Source organism: Rhincodon typus, chromosome 25, assembly GCF_021869965.1.
Source record: "Rhincodon typus isolate 14 chromosome 25, sRhiTyp1.1, whole genome shotgun sequence".
NCBI classification, from domain to species: domain Eukaryota; kingdom Metazoa; phylum Chordata; class Chondrichthyes; order Orectolobiformes; family Rhincodontidae; genus Rhincodon; species Rhincodon typus.
Window position 1 is genome coordinate 32,877,184 of NC_063356.1, and position 16,077 is coordinate 32,893,260.

Sequence of the window (16,077 nt, forward strand, 5' to 3'; positions counted from 1 at the left end):
CTCCGCTTCTTCCTGTCCTGCAGGCCCGACCAGTCCCCCTCCACTGATACCCTCATCCGCTTAGCCGAACTCGTCCTCACACTCAACAACTTCTCTTTCAATTCCTCCCACTTCCTACAGACAAAGGGGGTAGCCATGGGTACCCGCATGGGCCCAAGCTACGCCTGCCTCTTTGTAGGTTACGTGGAACAATCCCTCTTCCGTACCTACACCGGCCCTAAACCCCACCTCTTCCTCCGTTACATTGATGACTGTATCGGCGCCGCCTCGTGCTCCCACGAGGAGCTCGAACAGTTCATACACTTCACTAACACCTTCCACCCCAACCTTAAGTTTACCTGGACCATCTCTAACACCTCTCTCCCCTTCCTGGACCTCTCTGTCTCCATATCGGGCAACCACCTAGAAACCGATATTCATTTCAAGCCCACCGACTCCCACAGCTACCTAGAATACTCCTCCTCCCACCCACCTTCCTGCAAAAATGCTATCCCCTATTCCCAATTCCTTCGCCTCCGCCGCATCTGCTCCCAGGATGAGGCATTCCACTCCCGTACATCTCAGTTGTCCTCGTTTTTCAAGGACCGTAACTTCCCCTCCTCGGTGGTCGAGAACGCCCTCAACCGTGTCTCCCACATCTCCCGCACCTCATCCCTCACACCCCGTCCACGCAATAAAAACCAAAAAAGAATCCCCCTCGTCCTCACGTACCACCCCACCAACCTCCGGATCCAACGCATCATCCTCCGACACTTCCGCCATCTGCAATCCGACCCCACCACCAAAGACATCTTTCCCTCCCCACCTTTATCTGCTTTCCGGAGGGACAACTCTCTCCGTGACTCCCTTGTCCGCTCCACACTCCCCTCCAGCTCCACCACACCCGGCACTTTTCCCTGCAACCGCAGGAAGTGCTACACCTGCCCCCATACCTCCTCCCTCACCCCCATCCCAGGCCCCAAGAAGACTTTCCACATCAAGCAGATGTTCACCTGCACATCTGCCAATGTGGTATACTGCATCCGCTGTACCCGGTGTGGCTTCCTCTACATCGGGGAAACCAAGCGGAGACTCGGGGACCGCTTTGCAGAACACCTACGCTCGGTTCGCAACAAACAACTGCACCTCCCAGTCGCGAACCATTTCAACTCCCCCTCCCATTCCTCAGACGACATGTCCATCCTGGGCCTCCTGCAGTGCCACAACGATGCCACCCGAAGGTTGCAGGAACAGCAACTCATATTCCGCTTGGGAACCCTGCAGCCCAATGGTATCAATGTGGATTTCACAAGTTTCAAAATCTCCCCTCCCCCTACCGCATCCCAAAACCAGTCCAGCTCGTCCCTGCCTCCCTAACCTGTTCTTCCTCCCACCTATCCCCTCCTCCCACCTCAAGCCGCACCCCTATCTCCTACCGACTAACCTCATCCTGCCCCCTTGACCTATCCCCTCCCTAACTCCCCACCTACACTCACCTTTACTGGCCCCATCCCCGCCTCTTCGACCTGTTTGTTTCCTCTCCACCTATCCTCTCCTCTATCCATCTTCTATCCGCCTCCCACTCTCTCCCTATTTATTTCAGAACCCCCTTCCCCTCCCCCTTTTCTGATGAAGGGTCTAGGCCCGAAATGTCAGCCTCTCTGCTCCTATGATGCTGCTTGGCCTGATGTGTTCATCCAGCCCTGCACCTTGTTGTCTTCCTCTCCTCACTCTCGGCTTGATGTCTCATTGCGATGCTGTTTATGGGTTAGTGTTGCCAATTCTGGCAGGAAAATCTCAGGAGATGTTATTACATGATCTCCCACCTTTAACTGCCCCTCCCCAGACTCCTGCCATTGATCAATACTACACGAGTCCCATGGCTTTTCAATGTGTTCTAGCCTTGATGTTTGAAAATGTGATCACCCAAAATATAAAGATGCAGTTGAAAAGAAGCACAGATATTTAAATAGCCAATGCATATGTTTAATGACATTATTTTGCACTCTGCATGCTCATTATATCTGAATACATTACACTGCTTCCAACTTTACTGTTTCCTGTTTCATTAAATATGCAACCATGCAAGTGAGAAACAAATAAATCTTTATTAAAATGCATATTTGTTAGGAGTACAATTAGCTTTTTAAAAACTAAAGCTACAAATCAAATTAGTGACTGGTTCACTTGCCTTCATGATCTCTGTGAAGACTTTGTTGCAAAGTCTAAGAAAATGGTAAAGTTGCAATGTAATGATAAATTCCTAAATGTCACAATGTACTCATTTCTTTCTCACTGTTTTTTAGTTTCTAGTTCCAGACTTACTGGCTCTAATGAATTAACTTTGAAATGACCCTCCGATTCAGTGATGTTTGTTTAGAATGGCACATTGAGTCATAAGGTCATACAAAATGGAAACAGACCCTTTGGTCCAACTAGTCCATGCCAATCATGTTCCCAAACTAAACTAGTCCCACCTGCCTGTGTTTGGCCCATATCCCTCCAAAAATTTAGTATTCATGAACTTATCCAAATGTCATTTAAACTTTATAACTGTACCTGCATCTACCAACATCTTTTGCCTCTACGAAAAAGAAGTTTTGTTTGTGTGTTAGTTACTTCTGGACAAATGCCTATCAGCAAAATTGCTTTCTTGGGTTCAAGAATTACTTATTATGAATCTGACCTCTCTTACATTTATCATCAAGTTCTAAAATATCATTAGCTCTTAAAAAACATGTTTCATCTTTCAATGTACAAACTAATTGATGGTGGATAAGGCCGATGTTCCTTCTTCAAAAGTAAATACATCACTGTACCTTTCCCATGGCAGTAACACTGATGCAGAGTCAAAGTCAACTGAGACAAAATTATCTCACCCAAAGCCAGTGTAGCCAATAGTTGAATCAAATGCATAGTAGAACCCAATAGCAGCCTACTAACCTAAGTGTGGCTGTGTGATGTCAGTCACAGTGAAGCTCAGCACAATCTAAAATCGTTAAAATCTTAATGAAATCATAATCCCGAATGCCATTATTTGGCAATAACTTTTCCTTGGGAGAACAAAGAAGGTGTGATGACCAGTTCACATGTTTAATGATGTCATTACACACTGCATATAGTCGTATCATGACAGCTAGGTAAAGGGTATGGAACCGTTGGGTCTTTGGAGATAAAACACTGAGCAGCCATAGTCCAATAGACCAAGGGACTTACAGCATACTCCTGAAAGTAAACAGGAACTGAAAATAGGCCACATGAGCTTAGGACTACTTCTTGCACCATTGTGGACATCACCATGCATGAATTGGACTAAATGACCTGCACGCATTTTTGTAATTTCTATGTACTACTGGACCCAATTGCTGCACCTTTACTGGAATTGGCCTGCTTTGCATAGATCTGTAAACTTGATTGCTTTTCAAGTATCTCAACAGCTATGCGTAGCTGCAAGCAACTCATTTTTTCACCTCAATATCCTAAAGCCAGAATGACTCCTGATCCTGAAACTATACACAAGCTAAGCTATATGTGTCTGGCACATGATTTTATAACTATGCCGATTATGTACCGGAATTTATGTTCATCAGCACTGATACCAACTCATTCATAAGTAAGAATAGAAGTGCTGGAAGTACTGAGCAGGTTCGGTGGCATCTGTAGAGTGAGAAGTCGAGTTAACATCTTAGGTCAATGGCCTTTCGTCAGAAATGAGAAAGAAAACTAGACATAACAGGTTTTAAGTAAGTGAGAGGTAGGAGGATTTAATAATAATCTAGTGGTTTATAGTTGCATCTATTTACCTAAATGCAACCCATTTATATATGCCTGACTCATTGGATGCAACTTTTCAGATTGCAGGATGATTAATTTCTGTGTTGACTAAACTTCTGTGCATAATGGAGAGTGACAATTCCTTATTTAACACTTAATCATGATATCAAATACCAAATGAAATGTTGGAATGTCAATACTAGGTGTTGGCAGCTTTGAGTCATCAGGGTGTGTGTGTGTGTGTGTGTCTGTGTGTGTGTGTGTGTCTGTCTGTGTGTGTGTGTGTCTGTGTATAAATTTTTACCATGACTGAGGTTTAATAACACTCTTAAATAACACCAGTTACCAGTGCAATAGAAATCAAGAAACAATTTAAAGTGATTTGACACACAAAGCACACTTCCGTGGACCACTTATAAATTAAACTGGGCTGATTTTAGAATCTACATCTTGGAAAAGTTAATAGCTGCAAAAGTATGTGGAAATTTATAACTCACTGAGGGAATGAAAAAATGCTGACTGATCATTCTGGTTTGCAGCAGTGCATATCTCATCAGCTAATCATAGTGACATTGACCTAGCATTGGTAATGTCTGTGTTCCAGCATATATAGCCTCCTCTCTGAAGCATGCTATCTTGAAACAGAAGAGAGTTTAAATGCTGATGAATGAATTCAGTACCTGTTTTAATCGACTGTAGTAGTTTTACATTCAGACAGCAACTACTTAATTTTCAATCTACAGTGCTATTTGAACTTTATTTATACTTGGCTGAAAACCAACAGAAGAATGAGGATATATCTTTTCTTTATTTTAATTTCTTGTTAATTAGGATGATTTCCTTTGAAATGTGGTAAAATCTTATATAAATGTATATGAAACCTAAGACAAGGGAGTTGCATTTTCTTGTTTATGTGATACATTACACAACAGTGAAAGACTATGTCAACAGGCTTCCAAATCCCTCTGTGGGCAGCACGTTATTCTTCCCAAATGTGCAAACAGGGTGGAGTGCTCTTACATATATTTCAGTTAAGTCTCTTGTGGGAAATGACTCAATGATATAATGGAGACCACTAATGTTAGAATTGTTAATTCTTTTTTGGAATTCATTTAAACTGTTCTGGTCTCCTGTTGTGGACCAGACCAAACCCCTCAAAATAAATGAAGAAGATAGCCTAGACCATTACTTTTTCTTATTTTAAAGGCAAGTACCAAGTGTTGCATTCCAGATGCAGTTTGATTGGTCAAACTACCAGGCTTGAAGCAAAACATACTTTATTTATACACTACAGTTAACGTACAGAAAAACAAAAGGTAAGAATTGCCTAACTGTAACTCTATCAAAATGCTTAATAAAATAACATATATTAACTATTACTAATTCACTTTCAATACAGTAACATCCCATAAACACACCCTTGGCAAAGACAAATTCAGTAAAATAGATTTTCTTACATACAATTTGAGCAGCAGGAAGACAACCCCAGCTTTTAGCTGTAACAGAGAAAGGAATAAGAACTTCCACATTCAGCTTCAAGAGCCCAGCAACTGAAAGCTAAACCTAAAAATTCTGGTTCTGTGGGAGCTTGGCCCCACTCATTAAGGATGCTGCTCTTACTCTATTTCTTGTAAAAAACAAATTCTGACAGGCTGTTTACTTTAATGGTTTTGGACTAGACGGCTCAGTCCCTCTGTCTTAACATTTCATCATAAAAAACACAGACAAAATACACCTCTTAAAGCCATGGTATTGTCACACTCCACATTATAAAATGGATGTAGAGGCAATGGAAAATGGGCAAGGAAGTGTTACAAGATTGAAAACAGAACTGGGAGGCTGTATCTATCAGGAAAGATTGAACAGACTGCATTGGACCCTTTCCTGTAGAAAAGAGAAACTTGAGGGATGATCTTGAAGCTTATGAAAAGGTTTGATAGAGTGTATGCTGAAGAGACATTTCCACTTTCAGAGAAAATCAGAACTAGATACCTTTAACATAGATAGTTACTAAGAAATCCAAAAAATAAATTCAGGAGAAATGGCATTACCCAGAGAGTAGATAGAATATGGAATTTGTTACCACAAGTTCCAAGCATAGATGCTTTTAAATGGAAGCTGGAGAAGTACATGAGGGCAAAGAAATAAAAGGATATACTGATGGAGCTTGCTGAAGAGTGGGCAAAGACTGTCATAGAATTTAAGCACCAACATGAACTTATTGGCCTGTTTCTGTGTTATGAATACTATTTTGTAATGCTATGTAATTTTTTATTATTATGCTACTGTTTTTTTATTCACTCAGGGGGTGGGCATCATTGACTGGGCCAGCATTAAATGCCCATCCCAAGTTGCCCTTGAGAAAGTGGTGGTGAGCTGCCTTCTTGCGTTGCTGCAGTCCACATGCTATATATAGGTTGATCTACAATGCCCTTCAGGAGGGAATTCCAGGATTGTGACTCAGCGACAGCGGTAGGATGGGTGATACATTTCCAAGTCAGGATGGTGAGTGGCTTAGAGGGGGCTTTAAAGGTAATGATCTTCCCATGTATGTGTTGTCCTTGTCCTTCTAAATGGAAGTGGTCAAGGGTTTGGAAAGTGTTGTCTCAGGATCTTTAGTGAATTTCTGCAGTGCGTCTTGATGAAAGTACTCACTGTTGCTCCTGAGCAGTGCAGATGGAGGGAGTGGATGCTCATGGATGTGGTACCAAACAAGTGGGCTGCTTTGTCCTGGGTCGTATCAAGCTTTTTGAGTACTGTTGGAGCTGAATTCATTCAGGCAAGTGAGGAATATTAGATCACATTCCTGACTTGTGCCTTGTACATGGTAGATTGGGGAGTCAAGAGGTCAGTTACTTTTCATAATATTCCTTACCTCTGATGTGCTCTTGTAGCCATTGTGTTTACATGGTGAGTCTGGTTGAGTTTCTGATCAATGATAACCCCAAGGATGCTCATGGTGGGATTCAGTGATGGTAGCAGCAAAGGATGTCAAGAGGTTCTGGATAGATTGTCGTTTATTGGAGATCGTTATTGCCTGGCTTTTGTGTGGCACGAATATTACTTACCACATGTCAAATCAAGCCTGAATATTATCCAGATCTTGTTGCATTTGAACATGGCTTCAGTGTCTGAGGAGTGGCGAACAGTACTGAACATTGTGCAATCAGCGATGAACTTTCTGATTTCTGACCTTATGATAAAACAAAGTCTGTTGATGAAGCAGTGAAGATGGTTAGGTCTAGATTAATGGGAATTAGTTATGAAATTGCCAAGTGTTAATGGAGTCATTTTAAAAATGTAAATCAGCAACATAGTCTTCCTTCACTGAAGCTTTATTCTGGATGCAGGGATCCTCATGGAATAACCTCTTATTAAGGACCTGGAAAGCATGCAAGTTCAAATCAATCTATTTAACCATATGTGGGTGAGGCATGAAATTCAAACTTGCAGAGAATAAAAGTACGTGGGAGCCTTGAATTACAGTCACAACCAAAATTGTGAAAGTCATTCTGAGATCTCATCACAATGATTCATGCATGCAGCAATGACTGTTGCTGCAGGTGCCTGGTGACTTTTAGCACACTGCTTCTTCCACAAGACCTCCCTATTGCACAGTGGGCACCAACAGCTTGGGGTGCACTCCATGGGTACGGGCCACACATATGCCACATCATGGACATTGGCACCCAAATGTTCCAGCCTCCAAAAACCCTCGTGGGCACATCTATGATCCACTTACTGTACCTTCTGCACATCAATTTTGCACTTTGGGCTGCCCTGGCAATCATTATTGTAATGCTGCAGCAAGGACACTGTGTGTTCAGGACTAGCAAATGAAGTGGACCAGGCTGTAATTCTGTCCTGTTTGCTTGCTGTCATAATACTGTCACTCTGAACCCACCTGGATGCATCCCTGCATTGCATTGCCTTGCCTTTCCTTTTTGTATTTTGCCCTCTCAGCTGCACAGCTAGGCTCACAATACAGCTGTATTGGCTTGCCATTTAGTCCAGAGACAAAGTCAGGAAGTTTGGCATTTCAGTCAACTGAATGCAGATAGTCTTCAATCAGGGGCCAGCAGCACAGTAAGTCAAAGGCAGCTTCTGATACCAGTCCAGGACCTTGGACACCATCATTCAGCTGCTCAGAGGTGGTCAGAATCAGGGTGCTCTCTGCATAATGGGACAGGAGCTGAATTTTGGGCGGCTCACCACCAATGTTCTGTCTGAGCTGCATGTGGGTGCAGCATCTCCAATGTTCTGAGCATGGCTGAAAGGAAATGAGAGGAAACTCTGAATACAGGAGGTGAAAGTGGGTGGCACAGCTGTACTGTTAGAGCAGGTGGGGAAGTGTCAAAAATGAGTGAGTAGGCAGCACAGACATTATGTAGAGTTTGTACTGTCGGGGTTGGGGTCGGGGAGACCGAGTCAGGTAGATGTTACAGGCAACAGTAAGAATGGCAGAGTATGTACCTTGGTGAGAGATGAGTAGAGTAGCAGAGATAAAGTGAGCATGAGGTCTCAGAGTGAAGATGGTGGCACTTTTGCTTGCAAAGTGGAGAAGATCATTGACCTTCTTTGTATAGTGCTGTGCATTCCTCTAAACATTTGTGAATGCACTGACGTGGGTGGCAACCTTACACCTACCTACCTTGGTACCAAAGATGTCTTTCTACTTGTTCCTCTTTCAAGTCTACCAGCTGAATCTTATGTTGTTTTGGCTACGTACAAAGTTTCTCGTGATTTGAGAGGGATGGTTTCACACTGCAAAGCTGAATGAGATTTCTCACCGTATCTTGCCAAACCCATCTTATTATCTACCTACTTTACCTCGATGGCATCCCTCACACCTGATGTTAGCCCTATCTTTCCATACACTGTTCCCGGAATAACTGAACCCAAAAGGATATTACATTTCTGAAGAAGGGTCCAGAGCCGAAACGTCAGCTTTCCTGCTCCTCTGATGCTGCCTGGCCTACTGTGTTCATCCAGCTCTACACCTTGTTATCTCAGATTGTCCAGCATCAGCAGTTCCTACTATCTCCAAGGGTTGTCTTTTCTCTAGTTTCGAGCATTAGTTATCTACTATATAATATTTAATTGAAGTTGCTTTCAGCTTATTGCTCGAGTAAAAGACTTAAACTTGAAATCTTATCATGCAATTGTTATTAAATCATTCACTCAAAATTCAAATATCTTTTAAAGTGTTATTGGTGGCCTCAGCGTTCACAGCATCTCCTCCACTTTGCTGACACTTGCATCCTTAATAGCCATTATCATCCATCCCCACTTTCTTTTGTTACCCTATGAACATTGCATCACAATTCAGTCTACCTTCCCTTCTTACTCACACACTCAGCACTATTTCATGCCTCAATTTTCTATTTCTCACACGGCAAACCAACTACTTTAGCACCGTAGGCACATTCTCTAAATACCTCGCAAGAATGTCTCACACACTCCCTTTTGTCTTGCAAGAAATGTTTGCATGCAAAACTGCCAAGAGATGAAGTGATCTTAATGACCATCACAGCATCGGGAGAATCATATCCATGATTTGGCATTTTTTTCACACTGGTATCTTTTTTTCCTGTTTTACATCTAGCTCATACTACATGCTCTGCATGATAAACCGCAGCTGTCTGTTTATATGAAAAGCATTTGCTTGTCCTGTTATTTAACTTAAAGAAATTTTCTTCCAATTCAGAAACATAGCCTTCCAGAAGAAGCACTTCCATTTGAAGCTACTCCAGCCAGCACAGCTCGGAAACTGGAAACACGTGGTGCATTAGATACTATGCTAGAGGAGATCTTTCAATGTGATGAATCAGCAGCTGAAATTGTATAGGATCTAATGTTGGGCAATGGGATACCATAGTGTAAGGTGGTTACACTAAGCGTCGTATATATCATGTACCACACCCACTCTGTGTGAAATGATTGCCACGTTGGATCACGTTCTTTCATATCACATCCACTAACGCTATGCAAAACACAACCATTCAAATATTTATAAATGAATCTGGCATTTATCATCCTTATAACCAGCAGCGTTTTCTTCAGTTCAGTCTTACAGACCTTTATTTTACTTCGCTATAAATGTTACAACATCAAGCCAATGTCAAAAAAGGAATTTACACAGCAACCCAACCAACCAGTATCTACTAATGAACAGAAATGATCAAGACCCATCCTTGTGCAACTCTTTAATGTCAAATATTTCTAGGAAGCAGAATTTAAGAGAAGAGATGGGATTCATTCAAACCTCAGAGGTGAATTACACTCCCGTGGATTTAAGGTTTTAGTCTATTTTTTATTGTCTATTTGTTTATTTGTCTAATTTTCACATCCTCTTTAATCAAGCTTTTTTAAGTTAGGAAACAAACACAATAGTTAACACTTCATTCACTTGACAGTGGTCCTCATAAGTATGTCCATGGTCATACATGGTCGTAGCCATTACATGATCAAACTCAATTGTGATCGCCAGTAGTCAAATACAATGTTGGCACTGAATTTAATTCATTACATGTTGCCATCTCAAGCAACGTTTTTGAGGGCAACCAGTGCCTGTGGCACTGCATGTCAGCATCAACTGATCTTCAGGAAATGGGGGAGGAGGACAAAACATTAATTATTGTTAAAGGAGCCTTTTACTTTACCATATCCTGCATCCACATGACAGTCTCCCAAGAGATTCTGGACTGTGAATGCAAAGAACAGTCAACAGCAATGCCAACAATAAAGTAACTCAAACTTTTGAGTTTGTAACTTACTGCTCCAATAAAAGAAATATAGCATCATTTATTCCCTCAAGAGTTCTCAAAATTATTGGTCACCAATGAAATACTTATCAATTGTACACACTGTCGCAAAATATAGCTGGGGGTTTCAGCTGGTTTTCCATTTGAAATTGATCAAACTGTTGTATGGAATTTCGACACATTATGTTGAGATTAAATGGATGGTCCTGCATGGTTTAAAAAGTCTTGGGGCTGCTCATTAACTTCCCAAAAATTTGGCCAGACCTCAGGTCCAATTAATCACCATGTCAAGTTTTTGTACCCCTTTGCAAATATTTAAGATGTCCTTCAAAGTAAATTCACTTCCCTTAGATGCAGAGTAGGCAGTAACTATTAAAAAATATTCAATTTACCAAAAAATTGATTTGTGTGCAGAAACAAAAACAGTTCACTACAGAATCCCTACAGTGTGGAAATCGGTCATTCGGCCCAACAAGTCCACACTGACCCTCTGAAGAGCATCCCAGCCAGACCCATTCCCCTACCCTACACCCCAGCTTGGCCAATGCACCTAACCTACACATCCCTGAACACAATGGGTAATTTAGCACGGCCAATCCACCTAAATTGCACATCTTTGGGCTGTGAGATGAAACCGGAGCACCCGGCAGAAACCCACACAGACACAAGGAGAATGTGCAAACTCCATACAGACAGTCGCCCGAGGGTGGAATCAAACCCAGTTCCCTGGTGCTGTGAGGCAGCAGTCCTGACCACTGACCCACCATACCGCCCTATTTTTTTTGAGACATTTTCAAAGACAGGACCCACAGAAACAGTCTTGCCTGGACAGAGCTGTTGCTCAAACACAGGCTGGCAACTCTTGTTCTGAGAACTCCACTGACGGGGCTGGGGCTGCTGCCAAAAGGGCACCAGCCTGTGTCCCACTGCCCACTCCAATGTCCAACCCTTTACCGGTGCCCCAGAAATGGCAGCGAACCTAGTCCAGAGCTTAGTAATGTGGGAGGTGTCATTCAGGGTGGAGGTTACATGGAAAAGGGGCAAGGAGATCTAGAAGCAAGACCAGTGGGGTTGCTCTCATAGGTGTTCCTGATGTCTTGATGCGGCACTGTCATTGATCAAGGCTCCAACCATGCTCCAAGCTGTCGAGACACCCACACAGGTTGACCTCCACGGTGACACATTTGCTTACCACTGGGTTTGTACAAGTGGCAATGGGATTGATTGATTAATTGATTAATACATGCCCTTCCCACCTCCTACATTCCCATGGGTGAGAGAAGACGACTCCGTCCAATATTGGAGGAGGTGTCCTGTATTTCTTCAGAGTGTCTAAAAATGACGCCAGGTACCACTGTCTGTACAAATCAGGAACCTGTCCGCATTTCAGTTTTGCTGTCAAATCAGTTTGCTACATGTGTATTTCATTTTCACCAGCAAGGGACAGCTGAACCAGTGATTTTTAAATGCATGACTGAGCCATAAAAAAGCTGAATGCAATGAGTTGCCCTTGTTTGATTACTCCTGGTGGCTTCACATGAAAACTGTAAGCCACTCCCAACCATGACTCAGTCTGCTTCATGATTGCCTCAAAGCCTACCTCTCTGCCACACTCCCAGCACACATTCCATGCTGCCCCTAATTTGGGATCAACTGGCCAATGACATTCCTCACACAGACTGCTCTTTGGTCTCCTCACTCTGTTAAAATATTTTTCTTTACTTCTACACCTCTCATGAAGACATTGACTGAAACTGCATACATTTCCAGAGGTTAGCATCTTGGGACATTTCACTGTGTCAAAGCTAGTATGTAAATGCAATCTGTTGTTGTAATTGAAACATTCTGATCCCTCTGCCAAGTGGTCCCAACACAGATCAAGAATCCATTAATTTAGCAGCAGACTAAGCAGAGTAACCACAGAGCATCAAGGGAGTGCTCAAGATTGTTCCTAAGTACATTTCTACCCAGAATATCATTGTTGGAAAAATAAAATGACACAAATCCATTAAAAAAATCCATTTATGAATTTCAGGAAACAAGGGAAAGTCAGCACTGAAACGGCTCTGTTACATGGATTTCCTATGACATGTAAGATTACATGCTGGCATAAACATCTGGAACACACAGTCATTATTTTCCTTGTTAAAATGTTATTAACTACATTGCAACCAAACAGTCAGACATAAGGATGCAATAATTGCAAATGTTAGAATCATAGCATCTCAATTTCCACAATCATTGCTAAAGTTAATGATTCATGTCGTTATCAAAAAAAAAGGTTTGACTTCCAGCTCTGTCAGAGCATGAAATGCAATATTTCTAAAATAAGCATGTTCTGTTTTAATAAATTTGGAAGCTACCACATGATAACCATGTGAATAAGAATAGCATAAAGCATATAAATATTTTACTAATGGAGGTTGTCACAGTTCATTGTTCCTTCTCTAGCTGTGAATTGACCTAATGTTTATTGTTCCTTTTCTAGCTGTGAATTGACTTAATGTTGTATTTCTATCTGAACGTTTGCAGATTAAATACATTGTAGATTGCATCTTCACCACCTTGTTTATAATCTGACAGAGCGGATCAACCACCATTTACAGAATTTGTAAATTTTTCACACCATTGAAATAACAAGTCATCTTCTGGCTCCACAAGAAATTTAAAAAGAAAGCAAAGAGATCTGTCAGGAATTTTATGGTGTGCTGGTCAGGCCTACAGAGGGCTGCTCAGCCTCTATCCTCACCATCACCTGAATTGAGACCTTGAATTATAGTCCAATTCACAGCGGCTTCCCACTCTGCCACAAATTAATGCTGGTGGCAGGAAGTCAGAGACTGGGCTGTATCCTACGAGTAAGCTGTTCGGGCTTTTGGCAGGAAAATGGTGGGAGATTTCATCACAGGCTGCATTTCCTGTTGGTGTATCCCTCTCAAGGTGCCACATGCCCCCCCGGCCTTTCCAATATGACCTCACCATTCCCTCACCCCACCCACCCTTCTCCACTTCTCCTTTCCCTGGGGTTCCTCCCTCCTGTTCCCACTGCAAGTACCCCATGCCTACCTTTGCTTGCACTCTCAGCTCTCAGACTCATGGAGGTGGGTGTAGTCCCAGCAGTGGCCACTGCTCCCAGTGATGCTGTTGGGGCTAGAGAACTGCCAGCCAACTGGAACTCTAAGGGGTCTTCTTCTTGAATGTGAGGTGTTGAAATTCCACCTTTAGACAACTGATCACACCATGGAGCATTAACTGACTGCAGGGCAGTTGATATTGTTGGGGACGCATTAGCTTCTATTTTTTTTTCAATGTGAGACAGGGAACCTTTCTGTCTGAAAGTCCTGCCCGAAAGATTTGGAGCTCTTCTGGCCCTGCCACATTTCATGCTGAGTGGGGCCAGTGAGAATCACGCTGTCTTTTCACACTCTGTTCTCTGGTAAATAATGCTCAGGTCCCAGTGAAGTCACATGTAATAAGTAATAACTCCACTATTATCATTTGCCAAAGGACGCAGGGATGCCACGGCAGACAAGTAACTGGGGCAAAATTCATATTGGGGTTGGTCCAAGTTTCCTCCCATATATGGTTGCTAGGAACTTTTACCATGGAAACCCATGTCGCAGATAAACACAAAATGAATAAATTCAGTGGTAAATTCAGAAGAAATGTTTGCCATGGTATGGTAAGAATTTGGAGCACTTTTCTATAGAGCATAGTTGAAACAAATAGCTGCTGTATTTAAGAGGAAGTTAGACAATCACATAAACCAATTGGACTGACTGGCCTGTTTCTGAGTTGTGGTCTCAAAGTAACTCAACATGACTGACTGGCGACATGATGTGTGGTTGCATTACAAACCAATTATATAATATTCAATATCTTATGGATTCCTGACATGAATTTGTATCTGTATGTGAGAGACCTTCACCAGCTTTTCATGCAAAAGGGTTCAAACATTAACTTTAGTTCAGAAGAGATGGTCAGACTTTTATAAATAAATTTTATTATTGTTCAATTTCAGCACATCTTAAATATGGTCCATTTTGAATGACTCAAGATTTATGATGTGTAATGTCTGTCAACACTTCTTGCTGGAACTGTGATAAATATTTGTGTGGCCCAAATATAAATAAAGCTATTATAAACCATCTGTATGGAAACTTGTGAGACAATCCTCATACAAACCACAATTTATGAGACTCTCACATTCTTGCACTATCCAATGTCTCAGTTTTATTTTCTGAGGGAGGGCCTTCCTGCTTTTACTGAAAGCCCAATTGTTGTGACACTACTTTAATCCACCCATTGCCTTATTAGATAATGTCTCCTTCAAACTGCAGACACAGCCTCTGCCTACATTTCCCTGTAATTGTCGAAGCTGAATTAACAGCAAGGTTTTGAAGCCCTGACAGCTTGTCAAGAGAAAATGAATGTTATTTGTGGAAAAGAGTAGCAGCAGAGAGTGATTTGGTACAGTATACAGTGGGTTGCAACTCTAAGCTGTTGGGCCTGTCAGTCTACGAAGAGGATTCCACTGATTCGGATTATGATTGTCAATTATTATTAAAATTTCAGAATGCTGAGTCATTTCTAGTCCATCTTCACTTTTTACATCACAAAATCATTTACTTGTTTTGCTTTGGTTACAGCACCTCAGCGATCATAAATGTAGTTGATTTTGTTTTATTTAGATGAGGAGTGGTTTACCGGTTCTACAAGTTAACTGGTTTGTGGCTGACACACCTGAAAAACAACCCTGTCTCATAATTTTCTCACTGTGCCACACTAATCTCACCTGATTTTCTAGTTGCTACACATTCTTTTATTTATCTCCGTTATCCGTTCCTCAGCTTTCCTGTTTAGGCCATGAGGTCTTCTGTATTTAAATGAGGAGTGCATTCAGAGAATAAGATGAAGGTCTTGAGGTCGCCCCTCTTGGCATAGAAAAACACAACTCCAAAACAATGATGGAGAATGACTTACCACCACTTTACAGTTGAGAGATGGACATTGGTCTGGATTAGGCAATAGGTTTATTTAAAATGCAAATTAAGACCAAACATAAGAAATAGGAGCAGGAGTGGGCCTGTTGGCCCCTCATAGCTGCCCTGCCATTCAATAAGACCATAGTTGTCATAGAATCGTAGACTCGTAGAGATGTATAGCATGGAAACAGATCCTTCCATCCAAATTGTCCACGCTGATTCTACATTAATCTAGCCTCATTTGCCAGTGTTTGGCCCATAGCCCTCTAAAGTCTGCCTATTCATTACCTTTCCTTAAAACTTTTTAAATATTGTAATTGTACCAGCCTCCACCACTTCCTCTGGTAGCTCATGCTATTGTGCCCAATGCTTCAATTCCTCTTTCGTGCCAGCTCATCGTAACTCTCACGTCGCCAGTATATCTCCTTTTTAAATACCTTCAGTGATTTAGCCTCCACAATTATCTGAGATAGAAAATTCCAGGTATTCATTGACATCTAAGAGTCAAAATTCCTTCTCATCTTAGTTTCAAATGAGTATCCCCTAATTTTGTAACGGTGCCCCCTAATTTGAGA

The 16,077-nt window shown here is 41.9% G+C and overlaps 1 protein-coding gene across 4 annotated transcripts in view; it reads right to left on the reverse strand.

Moving 5' to 3' along the window:
• Positions 1-16,077, reverse strand: part of tbc1d22b (TBC1 domain family, member 22B) — a 1,108,217-nt gene that overhangs the window by 1,056,027 nt on the left and 36,113 nt on the right. The gene's annotated exons all lie outside the window — the stretch shown is intronic.